Consider the following 13,546-nt stretch of genomic DNA (forward strand, 5'->3'; position numbering starts at 1 on the left):
TAATCTGATCTTTGATGAAGTAGATAAAAACATACACAGGAGAATGGACATGCTATTCAATAAGGGGTGCTAGGAAAATTAGCCATATGCAGAAAAATAAAATTATATCCATATCGCCCACTGTACAGAGAAATTTACTCATGATCGATTGACACATAAATATACTTGAAACTATAAAAATTCTAGATGAAAACTTAGGAAGTTTTCCTGGACATTAGTCAAGGCAAAGAATTCATGACTAAGTTCTCAAAGGCAAATGCAACAAAAATAGACAAATGGGACTTAATTACACAGAAAACTTCTGCACAGCAAAAGAAATAATCAACAGAGTAAATAGCCTACAGAATAGGAGAAAATATTTGCAAACTGTGCATCCGACAAAGGACTAATAACCAGAATCTACAGGGAACTGAAACAATTCAATAAGATAAAATAACCTCATTAAAAAGTGGGCAAAGGATATGAAAAGATATTTTTCAAAAGAAGATATACAAATAGCCAAAAAACATAAGAAAAAATGTTCAACATCACTGATCATCAGAGAAATGCAAATTAATACCACAATGAGAGACAACCTCATACCAGTCACAGTGGCTGCTATTAAAAAGTTAAGAAACAATAGATGTTGGCGAGGATGCCCAGAAAAGGAAATACTTTGTATTCTATTAGTGACAAAGCAAATTAATACAATCTATGTGGAAAATAATATGGTGATTTCTCAAAGAACTAAAAATAGAGCTACCATTTGATCCAGCAATCTCATTCCTGGGTATCTATCTACTCAAAGAAAAATAAAATCATTATATCAAAAATGTATCTGTTTATGGTAGCACTCTTCACAATCACAGAGATATGAAATCAATCTAAGTGTTCATCAACAAATAATTAAAGAAAATGTGATATATAAATGTATGTGTGTGTATATGCATATATATACACATACATATATGTGTAAAATTGTCATTTTCAGCAACACACATGGAACTAGAGCCCATTATCTTAAGAGAAATAACTCAAAAAAATCTAATAGAACATGTTCTTACTTATCAATGGGAGTTAAATCATATGTTCAAATGGACATAGAGGAAATAATAATAGATATTGGAGACTCAGAAAGGTGGGAGGATGGGAGAAGGGTGAGGGATGATAAATTACCTAATGGTTACAATGTATACTCTTCAGGTTGGTGGTCATTACACTGCAAGCTCAGACTTGACCACTACCCAATATATTCATATGACAAAACTGCACTTGTGCTCACTAAAACTATAACAAATTTAAAAAGAGAAACAAGTGATGTAATAGCCACATAGCAAAAACAAAAGTCCATGGACAACATTTGCAGCAGAGTACAAGAAGGTGAGATTAAAACACCAGTAGCCACAAGATCTGTGTGGATTATCAGCATCTGTGCAGCAAAGATCAAAGAAAACCAATGGAAGAGTGAGGATGTGTAGTAAGAGAATCACTGGAGAGCTGAAGGTATTCCCTGGAAGGCACAGTGGGCCAACTTGAGAATAGCTGCTGAAAACAGATTGGGGTTTTTATCTACTTCTATCAGAAATTGAGTGCAAGTGACACACTGTAAGATCTGTACAGACCTAGTGCAGTCTCAAAACTGAAGAGATTGAACGCTCTTCTATGAAAATACCACACCCTGAAAGACTACTATTAGAGAATAAATCTAGAACTGGACAAAAATAATAGAGTTTAAAAAATAAATAAAAATGGTCGAGCTAAAAGTAGGGGAGGAGCATAAAACAGAACCAGGAAATTTCAGAAAGCATGCCACCATATGTTTGACATTACCCAAGGCAACAGAAGAATGATCCCTGTGAAGTTAGAAAAACTATCTGGGGCCTGCCTTTCAAGTTTAGAGAAGCTAATATAAAAATGAACAGCAGACAAGTAATGAGGCCACTTTTTTTAGCCAAAGTACTCAATACTACTATGAAATCAATATATAATCACCTACACACTCATATGAATGGCAAAACATAACTATAGTCCAGAAAGCAGAAGGGAAGAGAGAGAAGGCAGGGCAAGGGGATATGGGAGGAGGGAGGGTATTTGGGGGGACCTTACCTAATGTGCATGATGCAATGGTACATTTCAAAACTATTAAGAAATGAGTATAATTGTGATGGATGTGTTACTTAGTTCAATGTAAGCATTTCACATTTATATCAAAGCAGTACCCTAAACCCCATAAATGCATCAATGTACAAATTTATGATTTAAAAAAGTAATGAGTCCAAAACCCACACAGTATTTAAGAAAATAGCAGAAAGAGGAGCATACAATCCTTTCAGAAGATAAAAACAACCCAAAAAAGGTTGAAATAGTATGAGAAGTTGAAATAAGAATTATAATTGTTAAAATGTTCCTGAAAACTATTGAAAGCCCATATTTAAAGAGTACTCTGTACCTAAGAATTATGATCCAGAATAGATAGCATCAAAATTTTTGAATAAATATATGGATTTTAAAAATGGAAAACAAATCTGAGCCATTTAAGTAAAAATTGCACATATCTTAAAGGGAAAATTAGATGAAATTTCCATTATACTTTTTAATAGTAATGCCTTGTTCAAAAGAAAAAGAAGTAATATTTTAATATTAAAAAATGAAATTGTATGGTAAGTGTTATACAGTAAAATGTACTTTCAAATATAAAAGATGTGGCTCAGGGCCTGTGGCTCAAGTGGCTAAGGCACCAGCCACATACACCTAAGGTGGTGGGTTCGAATCCAGCCTGGGCCCGCCAAACAACAATGATGGCTGCAACAACAAAAAAAGATAGCCAGACGTTGTGGCAGGTGCCTGTGGTCCCAGCTACTTGGGAGACGGAGGCAGGAGACTCTCTTGAGGCCTGGAGTTGGAGGTTGCTGTGAGCTGTGATGCCACGGCACTGTACCCAGGGGCACAGCTTGAGGCTCTGTCTCAAAAAAAAAAAAATAAATAAAAGACGTTAAAAAATTTTTTAACATGTAAGAACTAACGTGGTATTTCTCTACTTAGTACTTCTTAACAAAATCTAGAGAATAAGTTTTATATAGTTAAAATACCTTTAGAAACATTGATACTAAGGAATAATGTTAAGCATTAGATATTTACTTACCTATAACATTAAGATTAATCGAGGGCTTAAAAGGAGTATGTATTTGTGGCTGTATAGTTTAACAAAATAAATATAGAGCACCATTAAATTTAAAAAATTGAGAGAAAATAATGATAGTATATGCAAAAACAATTAAATCTATTTAGAATTATAATTGGTAGCAGTCATATCATGATATCCTTACTGTTTGTATAATATGGGGTGAGAACAATTGAAAAACTATAGGATAGTCTAATTCTATTCTTATTTCTTTGAAAGTATTCTCAATGTGGTAAAATGTAATAGTGTGTAATAGTTTTGCTGTTCTGAGACCATTATGCATATTTTATGTGTATAGCCTTGCCGTGGATAAAGAAAATCACAAATTATGAGATATTCCAGTTGTGTCATACCACCTGCTATTGGGAATTAAGATTCTCAATGTAGAGAAAGATACAGATGCAATATAGAAAAATTCAGTTAAAAGCATCTAGTATTGCATTTGAATTCAAATATCAACATAAACTCATGAGATGGTATATTTAAAAAATTAAACATATGAATGTGTATATACATGTATATATGTTGTGTGTGTGTGTTTATGTGTATTTTTCAGCCTGTCTACTGAACAGGTCTGGAAATATCAACAACTAGTGATAAGCATCCTCAGTATTTAGCTTTGTGCTCTTGAAATGCCATTTCCCACTAAGAAAGACCAGAGTTCTTAGGGGATAGTTGATCCAGTGTTTGGGGCAGAAATTGTGCAAGATAAATCTGGAACATTCCACTACATCAGATAGTAAATATATATAAATATATATATATATACATATATCCCCAAAACTAGTAAGATAATGTTATAAGGGCTTAAGAACCAACTTGAAAATGTTCCTACTGCTCAAAAAGAGAGCAATTTGATCTTCAATTAAGATACCAATTTGAATATATTGAAACCTTTGAAATATTTAAATTGATGAGTTCAAAATGATATTTTAAAATGATATTAAAATGTTACCTTATTCAAAAGGTAATATTAGTTACCTTTGTAGGATGACAGGGAACCAATTTGTTATCTTGTGTACTAACAAATAACAAGAAAACATCAAGCATTTACTTTCCCCTTCCCATATTCTTGTAATTCTAGTAGCCAAAAAGGGGTAGTGTCTCTTTATTAGGGAAATGTCTCCCTATAAATCATTTCACATAGTAATTTTTTTTTAAAAAATGCTATAACTTGTGACTCAAGCCTGTAATCTTGACTCTCTGGGAGGCCAAAGTGGGTGGATTGCCTGAGCTCACAGTCCAAGACCAGCCAAAGCCAGAGCAAGACCTTGTTTCTAAAAATAGATGGGTGTTGCGGTGGTGCCTATAGTCCCAGCTACTGGGGAGGCTGCATCAAGAGAATGCTTAAGCCCAAAGTTTGAAGTCATTGTGAGCTATCACACCACAGCACTCTACAGTAAGACTGTCTCAAAAAAAAAAAGATATAACTTAATATTACTGTTTTGCATATCCATGATTACACAGGTCTGCAGTAATCATTAGTTTTTGATAATATCACAAGAAGAGAAAATTAAAATTTTTGTGCCTCCTGATAACACAACACAGCACTATCCATACTGGAAAATCTTCAAGTTCGATGCCCTTTGTTCTTTAACAGACATTTATAAGGAAAAGAAAGAAATGAGGATGGAACTGTAGATTGAAAGAAACCTAAAAGGCATGTGTAATTTTTTTTTTTTTTTAATGAGCAAGACCTAACTAGAATGTCTAAGGATGCATACTCAAGTAATAGAAAGCATAAGGAATTCAAAGAAGTCATTATTATAAAAGTCAGTAAGTGTTATTCTTTGGTTTAGTTTCAGTTCTTACATTTTTTTAGGTGTACAACAAGATGTTTAATATATGTATACATAATGAATTGAGTTCTATAGTCAAGCAAATTAATATAATGCTCTCTCTTTAATGTGGTAAGAGAAATCTATTATCTTAGTAGATTTTCAGTATATAAAACAATTATTATTATTTATTATGAGATTATGAGACAGAGTCTCACTTTCTTACCCCAGTGGAGTGCAATGTCATCATAGCTCACAGCAACCTCAAGCTCTTGGGCTCAAGTGATCTTCCTACCTTAGTCTCCCAAGTAGCTAAAATTACAGGCATCTGCCACAATACCTGGGTACTTTTAGAGACAGGGTCTTGGTCTTACTCAGGCTGGTCTAGAACTTCTGAGTTCAGGCAATCCACCCTCCTTGGCCTCCCATATAAAACAGTTATTATTAACTGCAGTGATCATGTTATACATGGATCTCTAGACTTATTCCTCCTACCTAACTGCAACTTTGTACCCTTTGACCTAAATCTAACCATTATTCTACTCCCTTCTGCACCTGTAACCACCATTCTACTTTCTCTATGTATTCATTGTTTCATAAATTACACATGTAAGTGAGATTATGCATTTCTTTCCTCTGTATTTGGCATATTTCTTTTAGCATAAAGTTCCCCTGGTCCCTCCATGTTTTCATAAATGACAGAGTGTCCTTCCTTTTCTTAAGCCTGAATAATATCCCATTGTTTGTATGTGTGTGTGTGAATACATACACACACACACAGAGACACATATTCACACCACAATTTATCCATTCATTTGTTGACACTTAAGTTATTGTATATCTCAGATATTGCAAATAATGAACGACTTCAATGAACATGTGAACACGGAGATATCTAAGAGACACTGATTTCATTCTTTTGGCTATATACTGTGTATGTAGAAAAGGGATTGCTGGTAGTTCAATTATTAAATTTGGGGAGAACCTCCATATACTGTTTTGCATAATGAATGGATCTTCTAATTTACATTCCTACCAACAACATATAAGAGTACTTTTTTCTGTACACCTTTGCCAACACTTGTGATATATTGTTTTTTTGATAATAGGCATCCTAACAAGGGTGTGTTGGTCTCTTCTTTTGTCTTTGGTTTGGATTTCTTGACAATTAGTAATGTTGAACACCTTATATTTCTGTATCTTTTTTGGGAAAATATTTATTCCTATCCTTTACCCATTTTTAACTGAATTTTTTTTTTTTTTTTTTGCTATTGAGTTGTGTAAGTTGCTTATATATTTTGGATATTAATCCCTTATAACATGTATGATTTGCAAATGTCTTCTCCCAAGCAATAGGCTGCTTTTCATTTTGTTGATTGTTTCCTTTGTTGTACAAAAACTTTTCAGTTTGTTGCATCCTACTTGTTTATTTTTGCTTTAGGTTCCTGAACTTTTGGTGTGATATTTAAAAAATCATTGCCAAGGCCAATGTCAAGGACCTTTACTATATGTTTCTTTAAAGAGTTTTATGCTTTTAGTTCTTAGATTTAGGTCTTTAATCCATTTTGAGTTTATTTTGTGTATGATGTGATAAGAATCCTATTTCATTTTTTGTATGTAGATACTAGTTTTTCAACACTTTATTTAAGTGACTATACTTTCCTTGTTATACACATCTTCTTTTCTGGCTTTGGTATCAAGGTTATGCTGGCCTCACAAAACAAACTGGAATAACTCTCCTTCTCTTCCTCCTATATTTATCTTAGTCCATTTTGTGTTGATATGACAGGGCAGCTGAGGCTGAGAATTAATAAACAAAAGGGGTTTACTTAGCTCATGGTTCTATAGCCTGGGAAGCTCATGAAGTATGGCATTGACATCTGCTTGGCTTCTAATGAGGGTGTTCATGCTATGTCAGAACATGGTAAAAGGTTAGGGGGAAAGCAAGCACTTGCAAAGAAGCAAAACCTGAGGAGCAACCATTCCTGCAAAAACTAATCTCATCTCTGCAAGAACTCCCTCCCTCCCCTCCTTGGGAGGGGCATTAATCTATATCTGAGGGATCTGCCTCTGACTGTATATGCTTGGGTTTATTTGGGGGCTCTGTTCTGTTCCATTGGTCTGTATTTCTATTTTTAAGCCATTTTTATACTCTTTGGATTCCTATAAATTTGTCATATAACTTGGTATTAAAAAGTATTATGCTTGTAATTTTTCTTCTTTTTTTTTCTCAAGATTGTTTAGGCTCTTTTAAGTCATAGTTTTATATGAATTTTAGAATTTTAGAATTTTGGAATTGCTTTTAATTTTCCAATCAATAAGAATGGGAAACTTTTCCTTTGTTTGTATCTTGTTCAATTTCTTCCATCAATGTTTTAGTTCTCAGCGTGCAGGGGTTTTACCTCCTTGGTTAAATTTCTTCCTGGATATTTATTCTTTTTGATGCTATCATAAATGCAATAGCTTTCTTAATTTCCTTTTCACATAGATTTTAAGTATAAAGAAACACTGCTGATTTAATTTTTGTGTGTTGATTTTGTAGACTGCAATTTTATCTAATTCCTTTATTAGTGATGATAACAATTTTGGTTGAGTATTAGGGGGTTTTCTTTTTTTGAGACAGAGTCTCACTTTGTCACTCTTGGTAGAGTTCCATGGCATCATATGTCACAGCAACCTCAAACTCTTGGGTTTAAGCTATTCTCTTGCCTCTGCCGCCCAAATAGCTGGGACTATAGGCACCTGCCACCATACCTGGCTACTTTTAAAAATGAGGTCTTAGTCTGGCTCAGGCTGGTCTTGAACCCATGAGCTCAGAAATTCCACCCACCTGGGCCTCCTAGAGTGCTAGGATTACAGGTGTGAGCCATTGCACCCATCCTAGTATAGGTGTTTTCTACATACAGAATCATGTTATTGCGAATAGTGATTATTTTACTTCTTTAATTATGATATAGATGCCCTTTATTTCTTTTTCTTGTCTTATTATTCTTGCTACTGTTATCAAGACTATATTGAATAGAACTGGGAGAGTATACATTCTTGTCTTCTAAAAGATAGAAGAAAGTGTTTTAGTTTTTTCTCCTTTGATTTTCATATTTGTTATGGGCTTGTTATATATATATAAAACCTTTATTGTGTTTAAAATTTATTTCTATTACTATTTTGTTAAAGAGTTTTTAAAACACACTGCACTGAACTTTGTCAAACATATTCTCTGCATTTATTGAGGTGAACATGTAGTTTTAATCTTTTATACAGTTAAATATGATATTTCACATTGATTGATTTGTATATGTTATAACAATCTCAGATCCTAGTGATAAAACCCACTTGGTCTTGTGTATAATCTTTTTAACATGTTATTGAATTAGATTCCCTAGTTTTTTTTAAGGAAAAAAATGGAGAAAATCTCCATTTTCTTAGAGATATTGGTGTACATTTTTCTTTTCTGGCTTTGGTATCAAGGTTATGCTGGCCTCACAAAACAAACTGGAATAACTCTCCTTCTCTTCCTCCTCATCCTCCTCTTCCTCCTTCTACTCCTCCTTGTCTTTTTGCTTCTTCTAAAGACTTTAGAAAGGATTGGAATTCATTCCTCTTTCAATATTTGGTAAAATTCATCGATGAAGTCATCTGATCTTGCACTTGTCTTTGCTGGGAGGATCTGGCTACTACTTTAATCTCCTTATTTGTTATTGGTTTGTTTAGCCTTTCTGTTTCTTTTTGATTCAGTCTTAGTAGATTATATGTTTCCAGGAAAGTTTCCATCTTCTCTAGGTTATCCAAGTTGTAGGCATATAATTATTCAGAACAGTCTCAATTATCCTTTTTATTTGTGAGGCACTTGTTTTAATGGCCTCCTTTTCATTTCTGATTTTATTTGAGTTATTCCTCTCTCTCTCTCTCTCTCTCTCTCTCACATTATTATAGCTGATCCCTTAAGTTTTGGTAAGTTGTATTTTTATATTTTCTGTCTCAGAAATTTTCGAAATTCGCTTTGATTTTCTTTGACCTAGTGATTTTCAGTAGTGTGTTATTTAGCTTCCACATATTAGGAATTTTTTCCACTTTCTTTCTGTTAATGATTTCTAGTTTCATTCTACTTGGTAGGAGAAGATAGTTTAATTGGTGTGATTTCAGTCTTAAATGTTTTAAGACTTGGTTTGTGACCTAACGTATGATCTATTCCAGAGAACATTCTGTGTGTTGTTGGGAAGAATATATATTATTTTTCTCTTGTGTAAAATGTTTATGTTTGTTTGTTAGGTCCATTTGGTCTGTACTCCTGTTCAAGTCTGCTGTTTTTGTATTGATTTTGACAACAGTTATTTTTGAAGCAAAAGGTTGGAATTGGGATATCTGTGAGGTATCTGGAGGGGCTTCATGAGAGGCTAGCAAAATTTCTTGTTGACTTGGGTTGTGTTGACAAAACAAACAACCTGGGTTTAGTCAAACTGTGTTTAGTCTGTGTTTTAGTCTACCCCAATTTAGGACAGTGAACTCAATGGGTTTTCAACCTCAGAAAGCGAGAAGTAACTGACTTGTTTTGGGAAAACTGAATTTAAAAACAAAACAAAACAGTTATCTTCTCCCAAGCCAGAAATCCTGTCCAAAAGTTGAGAGTACAGAAATAAAAGTATTTTACTATTGAATAGGTAAGTATTAAACCAGAATATGATGTGTACTGCAGTTAAGGTACTAAGAGAAGGCAAAGACACTTCTGTTTCCTAAGGCTGACAAAATCCTATCTAGTTTTCAAAAGTACTTGTATACATTACAAAAAGAAGAAGAAACTATTTAGAAGTTTTCTAAAGTAAGTAAATGTTTAAAGTAAAAGGAGGTGAGATAAATCTCCTATTTTTCACCCGGAAAAATGAGTCTCATAATTTGTCTTTACTCACGTAAGGGCATCACTATAGGACATTATTTTCCTTAAAGTTTTCACTAAAAGATGTAGCTCTTCTTCTTTATTTTTTGTAATATTAAGTCATGATAATATTATCTTCTACAAATCACCGAAAGTCAGATTTATATAATTCTGAAGAGGTGGTTATTTTCTCGTGTGCCTACACACACACACACACACACACACACACACACACACATACACACACGTTCTTTTTTCCATAAGAACCTGCCCTTTTATTCTGTTAAACTTTAAACTCCTCAAGGGCAGGGATCATGTTGACTCATTCCTTTGTATCTTCTCAGGTATCCTTTTCATTCTCAGGAGGTGTTTTATAGCTCTTATTCAACCAACTGGCAAAATTGTTATCTGTGTTGGGTCACTGGACTGATGTTATAAATAGAGACATTTTTGCTTAAGAAATGTCTAAATATATTTCCCTTGTTATTTTCTTTTTCCTTTCTTAATAAAAGCAGGTACCTCCTAGGATTAATTTATCTATTTCTCAAAGAATATTTCTGTATGAAAGCTTGATATGTTAAGTAGGAAATTTGAAAAGCATTTTAAGGGAGAAATCAATAACCTAAATATTTCTGATGATGAATTTCTTGAAATTTTGTTTCCCTTGCTCAGACTGAGGAAAGGTATTTGTGAATACATCAACAATGGCTGATGTCTGGGATGGCTTGGATAGACCAACTATTTCCAATTATTTGTTGAACATATTCAATGCAAACTAGCTATTTAGGCCTCCACTTGACTCATTCATAGAAGTATTATACTTATTAATTATTTTTTGAAAGTAAAGATGATTATAATTATATTCAAATGTTCGCTTTGCTAAAAGAAATGCTCTTTTTCTTCTAGAAGCAAAAATATTTCTGTTGGTATTTTGTAACATTCTACTAGAATTATCTATATAATAAGCTTCTTGAGGGGAAGGAATATGCCTTATTGATGTGTATAACTTGGCAAGCTCTGAATAAATGCCTTGAGTCTATCAGTGAAAATGGTAGATGATGATGCTTGTTAGATTGGATAGCATTTCTTAAAGTAGGATCTATGTTTGTCCTCCTCTAACTTGTCTCCTGTTTCTTTAGATAAATCAGATTATTAGTGGCAATGTCATTCCCCACTGTGAGACCCAGGCAGAACCACTAGAAAACAAGCAGAATTTTTAAGTTAATGTTACTAGAGCCTCACAGCTATATAAACTGTTCTAATTTGCCCAGCTGTCTAGAAAAACGTGGATATTTCATAGATAAATAATGTTCTCTTCAGTGATCTAGTGATGAGCCTTTCTGGTCCTTTACTTCCTGCTCATCTCTGCTTTCTATAAAGTTATAGAGTATAACTTTTAATGTGTTTAAAATGTCTTTTCTACAGTTTCCATCTTCCTTGATACAATGTCCAAGGACCAGCTGGGAGCAGAAAGATTCAAATAGGCAATCAATCACAATAATACTCACAGAGTATCTGTCCCAATATCTGATATTTTGTTGACATGCTATCAGAGCACTCCACACTTCACTGGAGAGCCATGAAAACAATTACTGGGTCACTAACAGAAACTGAAGAAAAAAAATAATTCTTATAAAACAGCACCCTAAAAATTGCTAAAACCTCAGCTTTCTAACATAAATTCAGGGTTGTTTAGTGGGACTAATGAGAATTATTCAGTACTCTATATAGGCAAAAATTATGAACTATAGAAAAGAAAGTATTACTTTACATTTAGAAGCAGTCTTGATTTGGGGTGATCAGTAACATCCATAAACCATTTAAGATTTTATGGGAACCTCACTGTGTCAACAGGAAGTGGATCTAATATAGAAGCATTATTACATAAATAGAAACTAATGGTACTGATTACTGGCTGCTGATCCTTCTGGATTGTATTTTCTACAGGCATCCTCAAACTATGGCCCTTGGGCCACATGTGGCCTGCCTAGGACATTTCTCAGGCCCACTGGGTGTTTTTGCAGCCACTGCCTGTCCTGCAGACTTGTCCTGGGGCCCACAGTCTAGCCCTCCAATGGTCTGAGGGACAGTGAACTGGCCCCCTGTTTAAAAAGTTTGAGGACCCCTGAAATAGAGCATTAAATTGTAGGCAAACAGAGGCCTTAGAAAAAGACATACTATGTGTGCATGTGTTCTCATTTAATAAAAGTTGGAATGGGGAAAAAATCAAAATCCACTCATAAGTTAGGAATTACTGGAATGCAAAATTAATCAATCTTGAATTTTACTCTCAATTCATACTAATTTCCCTTTTACTGAGTACTTATTAAGTGCCAGGTACTTTACATAATTTATTTTTCTGGCCCAGATAACATCTTACCTTACTGTGTGTATATGTACACATGAAGGTGTAGAGAGGCTGAGTTACTTCCTAAGTTTTCTTTTAGTCACACAGCCAATGACACAGCTCTCTCTAATTCAAAAGCAGGTTCTTCTAACCTGTAAGATACGCTCTCTGCTGTACCCCTTGGCTGCTTTTCCAAACTCTCTTTCCTTTCCCATTTCTGACCCCAAATTCATTTTCTTATTTAAGGTTAATTAAATAAAAAGAGCAAGAAAATGAAATTTCCCCCCATTGGCTGCTCCATCCTTAGGTATATTGTGGTTTACTTTTAGAGCTGTAAGCAGTTTAGGCTTAATTGCCATGAAAGATATTAACTGCTCTGACTTAGGACATAATCTTTCTTTGAAGACTGATTCTGAAGAGAGTGGCTAATTTGTTTCCTTGATTTTGCCTTCACATTTGTGATCACTGTCCTTTTAAAAGTGAGGAGGTAAGAGCTAAATGAATGAAATATTTTCCTGTAAAGATTAAAAACAAATATATAGACCCTCTCATTTCAAATCAAAGGGAGGTTTTAGAGAAGTCCTGGGGTGTTCGGCAATACTGCAGCCCCAGATCAGTGAACCTTGCTCCATAGGATTATTTCTCCTGGAGTCACTCTTAGAGCATAAGTGTTTACCTATAAGAACTTCCCTACCCTTCTCCCTGGGGTTTTGTGTGAATATGCTTCTTCTGAGCCATCCGGGAAAAAAGGTTGCTGGCCTATTAAATAGTAAAAAGTCTCCAGATTGCAGCTATCTTTTTCACTGAAGAGCTGTGTAACTTGGAGGTATGAGAAGTCCCATTCAGTGGGTACCTGCTAAATTGCCTTACCAAGTTACCTTTTCCAGGTAGTATTATTATATTCATAGAATACATTAAAAAATGAGTTCCACAGAGGTTAAATATCTGGCCCTGGCCACAGAGGCAGAAAATGGGAAATCCAGGATCCAAAATTAATCTGTCATATTCCATAATTATCACTTTTTTTTCTTGTATAAAGGCCAAACAACCTCTGCTACTCTGTGTTTTAAATAAGGAGGACTAGGAGCTGTGCAGAGTTGGGAGCTAGACTAAAATGTCTCCAAACTCTCTGTATCATAAATGTATTATGCTGAACTTAGTAAATAGAGAGAGGAGATTGCTTACTTCTGAAACTGTCCTAGGTGTTTTGAAAACCTAGATATTTTATGCCGAGTGTTTCACAGAATAGTTTTTATAATAAATTTCTTTTTTTTTTTTTTGAGACGGAGCCTCAAGCTATACCCCTGGGTAGAGTGCCATGGCATCATGCTCACAGCAACCTCCAACTCCTGGGCTCAAGCGAGTCTCCTGCCTCAGCCTCCCAAGTAGCT

Source organism: Otolemur garnettii, unplaced genomic scaffold (genome assembly GCF_000181295.1).
Source record: "Otolemur garnettii isolate 467f Iridium unplaced genomic scaffold, OtoGar3 scaffold00006, whole genome shotgun sequence".
Lineage (NCBI taxonomy): Eukaryota > Metazoa > Chordata > Mammalia > Primates > Galagidae > Otolemur > Otolemur garnettii.